Raw genomic sequence first — 15881 nt, 5'->3', positions numbered from 1 at the left:
CACATGTACCACATAAATGACATGTACCACATAAATGATTTGGTTTCGAGGTTTCTCAGTGAATTGGTGCATTAGGCCTACTTACTGACATCCAGTGGGGACAACCAGAATACATTTTTTTTTTTTTTTTTTTTTTGGCTTTCAGTGTTACAATGCTAAACACACCTTGTAGGGTACTGATTTTTTTTTTTTAAGTTTGTTTTTGGACTTATTAAAATGTTTAGTTATTTTATTCCCTTTTTACTTTTGTTCCACATAAATCATTTGATGACAATTGTGAATGCACAAATATAACCAAAATTAATGTCATATGGAAAACTTTATTTTCTCTGCTACTTTAAAAATAAATTATTACGGTTATGTGAAACTAACTACTAAGTCTTCCAAGCTTTAAGTTCGATGCAGTCGGTTTCAGATCGATCCCCATCGGTTGGACCCATTGGGTTAATTCTTGTTCCAGCCAGTGCAGCCCTCGAAATTCGTGGCGGCAATTGACAATGCCATCGCAAAATTTATTTGCGACAGCATTTCATTGCTGTCACAAATTTGAGAGTGGTGAAAAGTCTGTAGGCATTTTTGTTTGAACTCCAATTACAGATCCCAGAAAAAAGCATTTATAATCGAATGTGATCCAATTCTTCCTCTATTAATATATTTTATTTTAGTATGTAATAACGTGTATTTAGCTCAAGTCATACATTCAGGTAGATGACTTGGAAGTGATTTTTAATTTATATATATAGTGTGTGTGTATATATATATATTATTTTTATTTTTTTAATGAAGGATCACCATGCCAGTTTGGCAAAGCAACAGGATTGCTGTTAAGCGAGAAGATGATGGTCATCATCAAACAGAACCACAGACACCTGCCTCGTCGAACTCCATCCCACCTCTTCCGGCCCAGAAAAAGAAGAAGTCTGCAGCTGTAGCTGTAAAAGCGTGTAGGGAGAGAATGAGAGCAAATGATCCTGAAAAGTATCAACAGTGGAGGGAAAAAGGGAGGCATGACAGCAAAACATACCGCCAGAACCTGTCTGAAGAAAAGAAAATTGATCAGAGAGAAAAAACAAGACTACGGATGCAGGCCTACAGGGAAAGGAAGAAAACGGAGCAGACAGAGAAACCAAGGAAGACCAGGGCAGCTATTGATGATCAGCGTGCTAAGTGGAGGGAACAAAAGCGTCATCAGATTGACAAACAGACTCTTCAGGAGAAGGCTCAGAAGAAAAGAAGGTACAATGAGAAACGTAGGTTACTGTACAAGGAGAAAAACTGGCTGCTCATCTAAAGAATATTTCAAATACTTCCAAATCAACCCAGTGTACATCCTTGATTAAGTTGGAGAACAGTGCATTGAGGAAAGTGTGCAAATTGGTGATGAGGTCTCCTGTACGGGTAAATCACGGTATATGGCCACTTTGTGTTGCACTTAGGGGTCATTTGTCAACTTTAATATATTTATGCAGCATAATTTTTTTGGGAAAGGTTAACACCTTCTCTACATAAATCTGTAATGGTTTACTGGAGAGTACATGAGAAATGTACTTTTCATGTGTGTTAAAGGTGGGATGGGTCATGGTTACGGACACTACAGGGAGTGTATAACATACTAATTGAAGAACATATCACAGTTAACTCTTTATCATTTTGTTTAATTAACTTACTAAAAAGCTCGCTCATGGGTGTTCACAGGAAGACCATATCCAAGTGTTGGAAACTCGTTTTCAACCAGCGTTGGCATGGTGAAGAAGCAGAAGGCGGCGGAAGCTGAAGCAGCAGATTTCTTTGAATCCAGTGCCTATGCCGCAGTCCTCACCAGACCTATGAAGGACTTGTATAATGATTTCATGGAGAGCAAGGAGATGACCACACCCATCAGCTTCTCGCACTTTGCAAAGTGTCGTCCTACTCGCGTTCGCCTCATGAGACAGTCTAAACTTTGGCAATGTTTGTGCGAATATTGTACCAATGTGGAGTTAAAGCTACGTACTTTGAACGGTGTTACCTCACGGATAAACAATGATTGTCGTGTACATCATGTATACCATGCTGTTGATGTCATCACCTATGATAGAAGGCTTGTGCCTATCAAGAGTGCGACACCTGTGGCATCAACCAGCTGGACCTCACCTGGAACCACTGCTCCAACACCAGGGCCCAGTGACGTGGATGAAATGGGAGTCTCAGGCAAACTTTGTCATTGAAAAACGGGCAAGATAAACACACATGTATAATAATTGAATATAATTTAACTGTTGACATGTCACCATCACCAGAAGGAAGAATGCTTCACCCACTGACCAAGGTCAGACAAGTATTCATTCAATTATTAGTAACATAAATAAAACTAATAGTATGGAAGTAGAATACATCACTTTTATCATACATTAAAGGCTTTTGTAGGAGATATCGCTGGCACTATAATTTGCGATATTCTCCTTAGGATATATCGCTTATTTTGTTACATTACTGTGTGTTTCAGCGCTATTCAGCATCATTAGTGACGTAGTGCAACTGTCATTCTACTAGTTAACGAGTCTACCGTTGCGAAATGAAGTGACATTCAACCCACATTACTGACATTGTTTACAATTCTTGCAAAGAATGATAATGGATGATAAAAAGAATACCCCCCTCGTTTCTTATGATTTTTATCAACTTGTGCTGATAAATTATCACAAGATACGGTGAGTATCCTCTATTAATGATTTAAATGAGAAAATGAAAGATGAGGTAGCATGTTTAATCATTATATTATTGAACAATCACCTAATCATGGTTTGTTGTTTACTTCAGGTGAACAGAAAGATGCTTGTCCGGAAGCAGGGGACCCTACAGGATTCAGTATGGGAACTGAAGCCGGAAGTGACGTTACTGGCACAATCTAAATTAAAATTAGCTCCACTATTACATGTGGATCTAACAGCAGCCAGTTGGAGCTCATGTCCACCAATCAAAACTTTACTTGCAGAATCATGCCAGTGATTTGAAAATAATTTGAAAACATTCCGAATTATCCTGAGTATATACGATATGTTTCATGTGAATTACATGTATGAATGCCTTATTTAAACCAGTAGAACTAATTTTAATCAGATTGCTAACAACACTGCGTAGTCCCCAATGTCCAGGTAACATTTCGTCTGTAAATAATAATTTAAATATTGACCAATCACACTTCGCCTTTTATAACGTTATTTGGGAGCATACAAATTCTGAAAATATCGGGCGAGTCTATTTTAGTGGCCGCAGTACAGCGAACCATACCAATACATACGGGATGGGTTACCAGTCTTCAATTTTACATTAAATGATTTATTTATTTATAACCCCCCCCCCCCCCCCCCCCCCCCCCCCCCCAACTAAATCAGTCTTCAGTTTTACATTACAAATTATTTATTTTATAAAATAAAATGTTTTAAGGCATTCGTAATTCACATGAAACATGTCGTATACCCTCAGGATAATTCGGAATGTTTTCGAATTATTTTTAAATCACTGGCATGATTCTGCAAGTAAGGTTTTGATTGGTGGACATTAGCTCCAACTGGCTACTGTTAGATCCACATGTAATAGTGGAGCTAATTTTAATTAGATTGGTTTCTGGCACAATATCTGTTTCATGCCGACTGGCAAAATCGGCAGTTTGAGGCCATGAGGAAGTGCCATCCATTTCCACAAAGAACTGTTGGCATGGTCTTGGACTTTGCAGAAAATTTTACCTGCACCAGCCAAGACGAAGTCGAAGCGGCTCACTAGTATCATGAACAGGTGACAGTGCATCCCATAGTCTGCTATTATGGATGCAAAGGATGCCAGGAAACTGTCATAGTCGCTGGTTTTTATCAGTGAAGACAGACTTCACGACTACCATGCTGTGTTCCATTTTATACAGCTAGGTATAATTTTACACAGCTAGGTATGAAGCACCTTCAAGCCACGAGAGGACTATCACTGGACGCCATTATTCAGTAGACAGACAGCTGCTCTAGCCAGTACTACTACAAGTCAAAGGGGCCTTTCAGCGACGCATCGTGTACCTTGAGTGACTTCAGGGCCCATATTTTCGAAGCCATCTTAGCGTTACGAAATCGTAAAACCGTCGTAGGTTGTGACGTCACTACAGCACACGCCATAGTGACGTCATAGCTTACGATGATTTTACGATTTCGTAGGCTAAGATAGCTTCGAAAATATGGGCCCTGGTGTACAATGGAGTGCCATTTCTTTGGCTCTCGTCATGGAAAAGGTTCATCGGATGGTGAGAGTGCTGTTGTGAAGCATCATGCAGCCACAGCAGTGAAGTCGGGAAATGCAGTCATCACCGGTGCCAAGGACCTGTTTGATTATTGCATCGTAAGCAAACTGAACAAGCAGCCCGATAAAGAATGCAACCATTTCTGTTGTTTGTTTTTCTGGGTAGCGAATGGTGAAGTGGACAGAAATAGAACAAGGAGTGTGAAAACATTGAAGGGTACCCGCACCCTTCATTCAGTGAAATGCGTAGAGGCAAATGTGCTTTCATGCTTCTGCCAGTCTTGTCAGACAGGCACTGGTGACTGTGCCAATGATGCAATTGTTGGGATGTGGAGCGAAGAAGTGCTGTCCCCACTGTCAGGCCCTCTACAGCCAGTTGTCAACAACCAGTCACCTGATGACGAGCAGGACCAGTCAGTTACTGTGGAACCAGCTGTTGACGACTGCCTGCCAGCTCCAGCAATAGATTTTGTGCAGGCAGAAGTTGCTGGACGGTACAGGACAGTGGTGTTCTTTGCCAAAGTGGAGATGTAAAGCTGCATTACCTCACACTCAAACCATGTTCTAAGGACATTTATATTTGGTCAGACGTATCCTGGGTGTCTAGAGACCAAATAACCAAGACAGTACGCCCACCTGTTCTGGCACCAACTCGTGGCATTGGCTTTATGTTCTTATGAACTGACACTAACCATAATGTAAATAACTGTAAAATATTTTAGATGTAATGCATCACTCCTCTACATTAACTTTTCTACCTAGGAGCCAGATGGCACCTACTTGTACTTTTATATAGATAGCATGAAATGTTTTAGTCTCCAAATGAAAAAAAAAAGATTGCATATACGACCAAAACGGTCAGTGTAGAAGGCTGAGCACTTTCATATCTATGCATAAATAGCTAATTAACTGTGTCTTCATATTCAAGTATAAATAATTTCAAACTACTACTAATACTTAACAAGAATTTCAGAAAGCAAAGTGAATTTTGGGTAATCGTGTGTTCATTGGGGGTAAATATCAGGATTAAACATATAGAATGTTAACGAGTTGTCCAGATATATATTAATAGGCAGCACCTGACAATTCTTCACTGTCCTCTTCATGAATTGTTAACCAGTTACCAACAATAAATGCTTTGAGACACCAAATGGTATAATTTGACATTCTAATTTGCATATATTAATACAACATATGCATTTGAAAGCTTGTTCCAGAATAGTTAATTTATTATCGATATATATTATTAGTACAGCTGATAATCTCTCATATCATAAGAATTGTGCAAATTATGACTAAAGCATGAAATTTCTACCAGTGTTAGTACATGCCATAAGCTTCATTTTCAGATCGGGAGGTAAGGCAGATTTGACCTCTGAGGACCGTGAGAGGTCAATGACCTCAAAGTATCAGAATATTGACGTTTGGTGTTAATGGTAAACATGTTTATAATGTACAAACCATGCATTTGTGTTACAATAAAAGTGTCTACATATTCCACAGAGCATTGGTCATTATTTACAGGTGTCTAACTTTGACCTCTGAAGACAGTGAGAGGTCAATTACCTCAAAATATCAAATATCGATGCCAATGAATGCAAACTGTGGTGGCTGGTACTAACACAATTGTTGTTCTTGTATGTTGCAGGATCCCTGCCTGATGGTCGAAGCAAAGATACAAGCATCCCAGACCTGATCGTCACTATGGCAAAGCGTCATATTCTCATAGACCCATTTCAACTTATTTTCATGCTTATATCCAATTAAGGTTCAAGCACGCTGTCCTGGGCACACACCTCAGCTATCTGGGCTGTCTGTCCAGGACAGTGGGTTAGTTGGTTAGTAGTTAGTTAGAGAGAAGAGGGTGTAGTGGCCTTACACCTACCCATTGAGCCCTTAAGAACTCGCTCTGGGTTGGAGCCGGTACCGGACTGTGAACCCTGTACCTTCTAGCCTGTAGTCCAATGGCTTAACCACTACGCCACCGAGGCCGCTTCATAGACCCAGCACAGCCCTCTACGTCCAAGCAATCAAGACCACCCCCAAGAACTAACTGGGAGCTTTGTATTCTTTGCCAAGCAGAGACAGATGAACCTTTGCAGTGCCCACTAAGATCTACCATGAAACCGAGTGATGTTGGCTATGCATCATTGACAGAAGACCTCTTCCAGTTCAAGGGACTTCGACACATGCAAATGGAACTCAACGTGAACAGACTGGATGATGGTGATGGCGTAGAAGCTACCTTGAGGAGACAGTGCTCAGTGGCACAAGAAATGTCGTTTAAAGTTAACAAAAAAATGTTTGCCCAGCAGAGCAGAGCAGAGCAGAATCAGTTCAGGACAACAATCTAGTACCGGTACTCCAACCCTGCGCACATGATCAGCAGCTGCCCACAGGCTTCCACAGTCAACCGAGCCTATCAGCTGCCCACAGGCTTCCAGTCAACCGAGCCTATCTGTTTCTTCTGCAATAAGCCAGCTGGCACTGCAGACTTGCACCAAGCAGCTACAATGGAAATTGACAAGAACGTTCGGAGATGTGCCACTGAATTGGGGGACATTGAACTGCTGGCCAAGCTGTCTGCAGGAGACATGGTTGCCATCGAGGCAAAATACCATCGCAACTGTCTCCGTGCATTATACAACAAAATCAGACCAGCCGCACTCAAGGACGAGGATGAGGATGAGGATTGTCTGCATGGCATAGCCTTTGCTAAGCTGGTGGTATTCATGGAGGACATGCATGCAGACAATGCCCCTGTATTTAAACTCTCAGACGTGGCTAACCTCTACAAGACGAGACTGGAGCAGCTGGGTGCCACGGTAACCAACAGAATACACACAACCAGATTGAAGGACAGACTTCTTTCTGTGCTTCCTGATCTGAGAGCCCATTCTCAGGGCCGAGACACACTTCTCTTGTTTGAGAAAGATATAGGTCCCGCCCTGATGAAGGCCTGTGATCATGACAGTGATGCCATGCACCTAGTAAGAGCAGCACACGTAGTCCGTAGAGAAATGTTTGAGACCAGGTTTACCTTTGACGGTGCGTTCCAAGCTGATTCCCAGAAAGATTTTGTGACACCATTCCTCCTTGCTGTGGTGAACATGATCCTCGATGGGGCGAACATCAAGCACCAGACTCAGTTGGCCAACACAAGCACCACAACTGCTGCTCTTACACTATCGCAGCTACTGGTGTTCAGCATGTACACAGTGTGGAGTAAACCTCAGTGTGCCACAGCCGCGAGAGAGAAACCCCATTCCCACTCTACTGTCCCACTGTCCAGGAGCAGAGGTCTGATTGACACACTGTTCAGCCTAGGGATGTGTGTGTCATATGATAGATTACTACAGCTCACAGCAGACATTGCCAATGGTGTCTGCCAGCGCTTCAACATGGAAGAAGTTGTTTGCCCACCCAAGCTGCGCCAGGGACTGTTCACTACTGGGGCTGTCGATAATATTGACCATAACCCTAGCTCTGCGACGGCCAAGGATTCTTTTCATGGCACGGGTATCTCCCTAATGCAACATCCATCGCACACGAATGACGGACTCGACCGTGGTGTATTGGTGCTTGGGCAAGACATGTCTACCACCAAGTCGGTAACACCTCTGCCATCAGTGTACACAAGTGTGCCACCTGCTGCCATGAAGACGCAGAACTTTACTGCACCGGCTGTACAACGTCCTGCAAGACCTCCCGACTGCTGAAGCTTCCGTACAAGAAGAGTATGGGTGGCTGAGGACAGTGACGACAGCTCTACAGAAGCAATCCATAGATGAATGGGTGTCATGGTCTGCCTACCATGCCGATGTCCAGCAAGCAGTGATCCCACCTGCCGCGATCAATGCACTGTTGCCTCTGTTCGTAGACAGCGCACACTCAGTGGCAATGATAAGACATTCCATGGCCATCGTCAAGGCAGCAATTCAGCACGTAAACCCTGGACAAGTACCTGTACTTGCTGCTGACAGCCACTCTTCGCCCTTGCCAAGGAAATACAGTGGACTTTGTGATCATGTTCGGCGGTCTGCATATCGAGATGGGCGTGTTGAAGGTAAGTTCCATGATATACAGTAATAGCCAGTGCTGTACCTATGAGATACCAGTACATGTGGTAGTAACAGCAACAATGTTTCACCAATGTTCTGTGCATGTGCATCTAGCAACTGAAATAATAGGCTTAGTGTGTCAGTCAGAGGCTAGTGTCGTACAATCTGAACATCATTTACATAATTTGCGTTTTGTTTCAGCTGCTGGGAGACTGGCTGGAGGACAGCGGTTAGACGAACGCCCTGGTACAGGCCAACATTGCCAGCTCTGGGACAGCAGATTCCTTCATTCGAGCCAGCCATGTTACCAAGACCCGCCATGCGCACCAAGTCACAGCTGCAACCCTCCACACACTACTCAAGCAGGCATACAGTAAAGACTGCACACTGGATGATGGCAACACCACTCAGCCAGATGATGAGGTCTTTGAGGAGTGGTGCACACAGCGAGCAAAGGCCAGTGTGCACTTTGACTACTGGCTCAAGACCCTGTCACTGGAGGTTCTCTTGCTGGTGTACATCCGATCACTTCGTGAAGGGAACTTTGAGCTCTATGTGCAATCCCTGACACAGATCATGCCCTGGATGTTCGCCTTAGATCACACTCACTATTCCAGGTGGCTTTCTGTACACATCCGTGATATGATGAACCTCATTGACAAACACCCAGATGTCCTGGCAGAATTCAAGTCTGGGAAGTTTGTGGTACACAAGACCAGCAACAAGTTCTCTGCCATGTCAATTGACCAATGTCATGAACAGAACAACGCTGTGGTCAAAGGGTCTGGTGGAGCTATTGGACTGACAGAAAACCCTGGGGCACTCAGACGCTGGATGGTGGCAGGGCCAGAAATAGCCAGGATCACTACAGAGTTTGAAAAGCAGGTGATAAGAGGACATGGCGGTGCTCACGACATTGGGCATCTTCACCATGACCAGAAACCTGGAGTACAAGCAGCCTTTATGAAGGATGTCAGAGCACTTATAGCAGTGTTTCAAGAGATGGGGAATCCCTTCCTAGAGAACACTCAAGATCTACTGGTCCTTGACACGAGAGACATCATGGAAACCCCAGTGGCAGAAACTGTGAGGAAAATTGAGTCCCTTGGTGAGGAGCAATACACAAAGTTTGTTGAAGGAAGACTGGAACTATGCACGAAGCCAGTTACAGACACACTGCCCAAGAACAAGTTGCCACTCTTCAGTCGGTCACAGACCAAGACGCAGTCAAAGCAGCAGATGCAACTCGCCGCAGTGAAGAGCGACTGTAGTCTCTTTTCGAGGCTGTATATTGCATGTCAATCACGTGATGGGGATCTTGACCAGTTCTTCTCCCACGAGAACCAGGCAGCCCCACCTGCATTATCAACAGAAGGAAAACTGCACCTTGCAGTCAAAGCAGATCTACTACACTGCCTGAAATCAGACCAAACCGAAACCACAAGCGCACCTGTGGTTGATGCCACAATCCTTGATGGAGCAGCTATTGTTCAAATGCTCAATCCTGTAGCGGCAAAGACCTTTCAAGAGTATGTGAACATAGTTTTTGCACCTTACATCTACACTCAACTGGAAAAGGTCCACAGACTGGACCTCGTCTGGGATGTATATCTACCTGACAGCCTGAAAGGAACGACCAGACAGAAGAGGGGCAAGGGCGTCAGGAAAAGAGTGGCTCCCTCTACCGTCATGCCTAAGAACTGGAAGGACTTCCTTCGTGTTGATCAAAACAAGACTGAGCTCTTTGGTTTCCTGTCAAGAGAGGCCATTCGTCTTCCAATAGCTGATGGCAAGGAAACGTATGCAACATGTGGAACTGAGGTCCTGTGCTCTTCTGCTGAGTCCGACTTGACCAGCCTCGCCCCATGTTCACACGAGGAGGCAGACACTCACATGCTGTGCAGAAGGGGATGAGGAAGGTGGCCATATGCACTGTGGATACTGATGTTGTGGTACTGGCTGTGTCTTCTTTCAACAACATCAATCCTGACGAGCTGTGGATAGCTCTTGGTACTGGATCCAGCTTCCGGTACATAGCTGTTCACCAACTGGCTGCCGCCATGAACCCAAGACAATGTGCTACTCTCCCCATCTTCCATGCCCTCACAGGGTGCGACACTGTATCTTCATTCGCTGGCAGAGGGAAGAAGACTGCCTGGGAGATTTGGAAAGTGTTCCCAGAGGTGACTGATGCCTTTGAAGAACTCTTACGCATGCCAAGTGATGTCAGTGAGGAGTCAATGTCACTGCTGGAGCGCTTCGTTGTGCTGATGTATGACCGCACCAGTGACATCATGGAAGTGAACAATGCTAGGAAACAGCTCTTCGCACACAAGTCTAGGGCTCTAGACAACATTCCCCCAACGCAGGCAGCACTCCAGCAGCACATCAAGCGTGCATCTCTCCAGGCCAACTGCTGGAACCAAACTCTGGTCCTGAATCCTGAGTTACCAAGCCCATCTGACTGGGGCTGGACAAAGGAGGCCTCTAGGTGGCAGCCTCTTTGGACGACACTGCCAGAGGCATCAAAATCTTGCCACGAACTGATCCACTTTACAATATTCATATTAAACGTACATGTATGGGTGCTTAGTCTATAGGAGGACAGCCACTCCCGAGGAAATCCTTTACTGGAGATTTTTTTTAAAAATATTTTATTATTTATTTCCCCCCCCCCCCCGTCCATTCTGACCATGTCACGGTCGGGGAGCCTTGAATTCATAGCCTTACATCAAAGTGATATAATTTATATACAAGTACATATATATCTAATTTTGTGGTATAATAATGTTATATAGTCATATATAACAATTTGATACATAAATGCATTTGTAATGTTTTTGTATAAATTAAAGATTGGCAAAAAACAGAACCAATTGCTACGACGCATAGAATGGCAAGGACTGGGAAATATAGAAGAAGAAAGAAGATATAATGGTTAAAACACATAATAATAAATTGGTAAGTAAGTAAATAAATAAATAAACAAATAAAATACACGGGGGGGGGGGGGGGGGGGGGGGGGGGGGGGGGGGGGTGTGTAAATTTATACTAGCGCGGAACGAAAAAGACCTGGAATTTGAAACAAGCTATTGTTATGAAACACGTTACAGTCAGAGATTAAGCCATGGTGTCCATTAAAAATTTCGCAATTGCAATTCTTGTATAAAATAAATTTTTCTATTTCAAACTTGTTTAGCAAAATATTTTAAACTCCATTGATATTTAATTTTTCTCTGTACTTTTCATACAATAGATATAATATTTAATGTTGATAATCAACCAATTTACAAAGTTAATATTTTCGTTATTGACCATAACAATATCTTGACTAAAAATAATGTCAATTCCTGTTTGTCAATATCCATTCTCATATTGATTCCCAAATGTAATTAACCTTGTTACAGTCAAAGAAAAGATTTAACGTAATGTATCATATACAAAAATGTGTTAGTAGTTAAGATTCTGTGTACTATTCCATACTGAAACCATGATAATGTGTCTTTTACACATCTAAAAGGAATAACAGAATACTTTTCCCATTTCTTTGTAACATACATGTATCCTTCATTTGCAAATTTCAATTGTGCTTTTGGAACGAGTTTGTGAATTTAAAATATCATACATGTATATGTTTACAACCGTTTTTTGTCTTTTAATAAATGTTTTATCTTAAACAGGAAAACAGCATTTTTAAGACTTGTGAAAGTGTCATCGTTTATGTTTTCTAATTTGTTTATAAATGATTTAACAGCATTTGTTATAGTAGTCTAAAACCGAAAGTGTATTGTACAGGGACTCGGGAGAACCGTCAAGAATAAAACTTGTATCATCTGCATATTGTGAAATTAAATATCGTTCACCAACTATACTGATACCATTGATATTACTCAAGTTTCTTATTATAACTGCAAGTATTTCAGCACATAAAATAAATATATAAGGTGATAAAGGATCACCTTGTCTACAACCTCCTAATTTAAAAGATTCAGATAAAAATCAATTTTGTAGGACACTAGAGAGGGAGTTATTGTAAAATGTTTTTATCCAGTTTTGAATAGATGATTTGAAATTAAATATGTCTAAACACTTTATATATAAAGGACCAAGATAAAGAATCGAAGGCTTTTTCAAAGTCGATTAATAACAGCAATCCAGGAATATCATGTTCTTCAGTGTATGACATGTCATAAATTAATGTAATATTTTCTCCAATATATCTTCCTTTTATGAAACCAGTTTGGCCAGAACACTTTTAATTCTGTTTGCAATACACCCCGATGCCATTTTATAAGTACAGTTTAACCTTTAGACTACTGGATTAATTTTGAACAAAAACCACGTTGAGTGGGTACAAGTTTATAATTTTTACTCACATATATTCACATAAATGTTTCATAAATACATGAAATAAAGTTCATATATGAATCGGTAAGTATTATTTTCGTGTCTTTTTTTGTAATTTGTATTATTTTAGATTGGCTAATGGTGATTAAAATTAGGCAAAAAATCGAAAAAGTTGCGTTTACTTACGGGCATTTGTGGCCAGCTGTCCAGTATTTATGTCCATTATTCCCGATAACAGTGGTTTTCTGACCAGAATTTTTTTTAAAACCCGAACTACGATTCATATTGCAATATTTGGTAATTTTTGTTGTTGGTAAAATGATCAAATTTATTATCAAATTAGCTGTTACAATCAGCTATCGATCCCTGAAAATTACCGCGACGTGCCGCCATTGTTGTCAAGCAAAAATACTTGCCGAAAACCACTTTTTGAACTCAAAATTTCAAGGTATTTTCAATTGAAAAAATCAAAACAAAAACCACCATTTTGAAAAAAAATCTTTTTTCTTTAATTATATTTCCGTTTCCGGTGAGTGTCGTGTGCAAAACGGCGGGAAATATGAATTGGGGAATGCACTGTATACAGTGTACAGTATATCGACTGACGTGACGTCGGGCGAGATATCTCGCCTGCAGTAGTCAGAAGGTTAAAAAGAGTTAAAGGTCACCAATTTTGTAAGAATTCTTTTGGTTTATTTAGTTTTGGGATACATGTTATAATGCCTAGCTTTTGTACATGCGACATTTCTTTAATGGTATAGCTATAATTAATAGATCTAACTACATAATATCCTATATCAATCCAAAATAATTTAAAGAAATCGGCTGTAAATCCATCCGATCTGGGGCTGTTGTAATTTTTCATTGTTTTAAGAAATGCTAAAACTTCAGAATATTTTATTTCACCTTCTAATTCTTCAGCTTCTTCATCAGTTAATTTATTGAAAGTAAAGTGAGATAGTTTTTCAATAATGTCATCATCATTTTGCCAAGATACCCGGAAAATTAATCGATAGGACTTTCCTTTGGCACTGTCAGCGTATAAAGAACATTATTTATAAATACTATCATGGAAGGACTTTCCTTTGGCGGGATGCAGTGAACTTGTATGGAAACGAAGTCGTATGAACGGAAAATGAACTCGTATGGGGATGTATGGATATGCAGATATACTTTGATATTTCTCTTAAATGTGTATTTTGACACTTGTTTTGTATACATGCTTCTTATTTATGTCGCCATCAGTCACCTATTTTCGTGTCACCCGTGGTCACCTATTTTCGTGTCATGTTATATATTTTGTTTCGTGCATAGGCGTATGGGCACATTTCCCCCCGAATGACATGTGACGTCAAGAGCATCCTTATCAACCCCACCCCTGCCATGTATCGTAGTGTGTAATTCCATGCATGTTTTGCATTTCTCACTATTGTCCGACCAATTTGTTAACAACTACGAAAAATTACTCTACTAACTTTAATTGCGGTTAGATTTCCTCCAAAGTTTGTCCAGACACAAATCTTGAAAAAACCATTACAATGACACAGATTCCACATACCAGATGATAACCATGTCACCTATATCGACTTCGCTGAGAGCACTTAGGGAAAAAAGCATGTAATTTTGTATCAGCTGCCATTTTGACTTTTTATGGAATATTCTTCAAGAGGGGTGAAAGGATAGGACTTAATCTAACAACGTCATAACATGTTATGATATAAAAGCAAACGTGATGACGTCATATAATTTTTTATTATTATTATTTTAATGATACCACTAGAGATCATCGATTTCATATTAATTGTGTAACATATTTTGGAGGCTTTCACCCCTCTTGAAGAGTATCCAAATAAACAAGCAACATGGCAGACGGCAGAAACTGCATGTATTTTTCCCTATGCAATCTCAGCAAAGACAATATCGGCGACATTGTTGCAGTCTCGTGTGTGGAATCTGTATATTTGTAGTGGGTTTTTTTGCGATTTGTGTCTGGACAAACTTTGGAGGAAATCTAAAAGCAATTAAAGGTAGGAGAGTAATTTTTTGTAGTTGTTAACAATTTGGTTCGGACAATAGCCCGAACTTAAAAACCACTAGCCACAGACGTCGTCGTCAGGCTAGCGGATTTGTTGAACTCTGCATAAAAACTACACACAAGTTGCTATACAGTATTGGATATATCAGTTTGTAATTTCCATACGAGTTCACTGCATTTTCCCCCATAGAGTAAGTCTTCCATACTGTTCACTTGTGGATTTCCATAAGAGTTCACTGCATTTCCCCCCATACGAGTTCACCGCAAGCCCCTTTGGCACGGTCACTAACCCTAACCCCATGTCTATCATTGTATCAAGTATTTATAATGTTCTTTATATGTGACAGTGCCAACATCCTACCTTTATCATAAATAGTTATGGTTAAGAGTTATGGTTAGTGCCAAAGTCCTTCCATTTTCCGCGTTTTGTTCCCGCTTTTTAAAAATCGTGGCCATTTTCGTAAACAAAAAGAAAACAATTTTATTATGATCATCATGCAAGTTTCGTCAAAACAACCTAAACTAGGCCGGGGTTTTATTTATTTTTATAGTGGATGATTTTCTGCTGAACTAAGAATGTTCAAACATTGAGCAGTTGAAGCATGGAATGATGGATTAGTTTTTAAAAAATATCCAAAGTAGGTCGAACATGGAAAGAATATAACCGTAACAAAATAAAAGTCAACATCCACTTGTATTATTGCATATAAATACAGAGCATCATATAAAAAGTGAATACCTTCTGTAATATAAAACTATTGAACAATACGATTCAACAAACACTTTCCTGCATTCTCTCCAACAAAGATGGCTGACAGCCCATCACAGTTTAGGGGGGGGGAGGGGGGGTAAATTAGAGTTCTGAAGCAGCCAATCAAATGAATGGGTCCATACGAGCCATTCATAATTCATAGGGCCGCTTCTGCAAGGGGTACCTATAGTATTCCCTGTTCAATAAAAAAAATGTGTGTGTGTATTTTGATGTAAAAAGAAAACGGTAATACAAACAATATTATTTATTTTAATTTTTTGCTTTGTCCACTGTACATTTAGCCAAAAGATCATTCGTTCACGTCGATCTACATTTTGTTGACGTAGGTTTGTGAACTTCGCAGCCTACTCAGGACACTGCCCACCTCCCCACCCCACCCTCGCTGGTGTAGCCAGGATTTTATATG

General features: G+C 40.9%; 1 protein-coding gene across 3 annotated transcripts in view; it reads right to left on the bottom strand.

Moving 5' to 3' along the window:
- Positions 1-15537, bottom strand: part of LOC121367707 (piwi-like protein 1) — a 67400-nt gene extending 51863 nt beyond the window's left edge. For 2 of the 3 annotated variants that reach the window (XM_041492035.1, XM_041492034.1), the window contains exon 1: positions 15443-15537. The gene's annotated coding sequence lies outside the window, so the exon portion shown is untranslated. Of the gene's footprint in view, positions 1-1667; positions 1755-15442 lie in introns of those variants that run through there. The other variant, XM_041492036.1, reaches the window with a different exon arrangement.
- Between the last annotated feature and the right edge of the window lie 344 nt (positions 15538-15881).

The sequence above is a fragment of the Gigantopelta aegis genome, chromosome 3 (assembly GCF_016097555.1).
Source record: "Gigantopelta aegis isolate Gae_Host chromosome 3, Gae_host_genome, whole genome shotgun sequence".
In the NCBI taxonomy this organism is placed as follows: Eukaryota; Metazoa; Mollusca; class Gastropoda; order Neomphalida; family Peltospiridae; genus Gigantopelta; species Gigantopelta aegis.
Note: the sequence above shows the minus strand (reverse complement) of the source record. Positions and strands in the feature narration are given on the sequence as shown.